Here is an 808-nt window from a genome sequence, read left to right as displayed (position 1 = left end):
TTACGCATTGCTGTATAGTTGTCTTTGCTTTCCTCGGCTTGGCTCTTTCTCCTTTTGTGCCTCCGCTTCTCTTTCCCTATTGCTTGTGTTGTGTTAGTCGATAGGGCCGGGTTGCTCGCACTCCAACCCAAAGAATAATACATAACAGAAAGAGTGAGTAGAGGAGAATGATGAGGACGGGACGTAGGTAATGTGGATGGACGGTTGGTTGAACTCCAAGATAGCTCAGTAGGCGTGCTCATCCCGGCCAACCGCTCTCCTACTCCAGAGCCGCTATAGAAATAGAAAGTGCTTCGTTTCGACTCTGGCCTTAGGACCAGCATCTACAGCATACGACGACGATCAGGCTTTGCTATTCATCTGGTCTAAAGCCCACTGAGTACCGCTTGGGCAAACGCCCATACTATGTTCATGCAGCTCTGGCCTCATGGAGAAAAGTTGTAAACCAAGATGCGAATCTCTTGACGACTTTCCACTTGAGACAGGCGCCGATTGTCACTTTAATGATCGCCTCTTCTTCTTCGGCACACTAATGGTCCCCAAGCTTTTCTAGCACTTTGTTAAATGATTCCTTTTTAAACCTCATCCCGCTTTGATTATACCACCCAATCCTGATGCTCATACTCGGTGGATCGATAAGTGCTTTGTGCGAGCATGAATGCGAAGCTGCTCATTCCTTATGTTGAGCATTACTTTTCTCGGTTTTACACCATATGTGTGTGTTTTATGTAGCCACGCAGGTAGGTTTGTGAGGGTGATTTATGAAGGAAAGAAGCCAATGTGGATCACAATGACATCGATTTTGGAG

Source organism: Dioscorea cayenensis, chromosome 9, assembly GCF_009730915.1.
Source record: "Dioscorea cayenensis subsp. rotundata cultivar TDr96_F1 chromosome 9, TDr96_F1_v2_PseudoChromosome.rev07_lg8_w22 25.fasta, whole genome shotgun sequence".
NCBI lineage: Eukaryota > Viridiplantae > Streptophyta > Magnoliopsida > Dioscoreales > Dioscoreaceae > Dioscorea > Dioscorea cayenensis.
Note: the sequence above shows the minus strand (reverse complement) of the source record.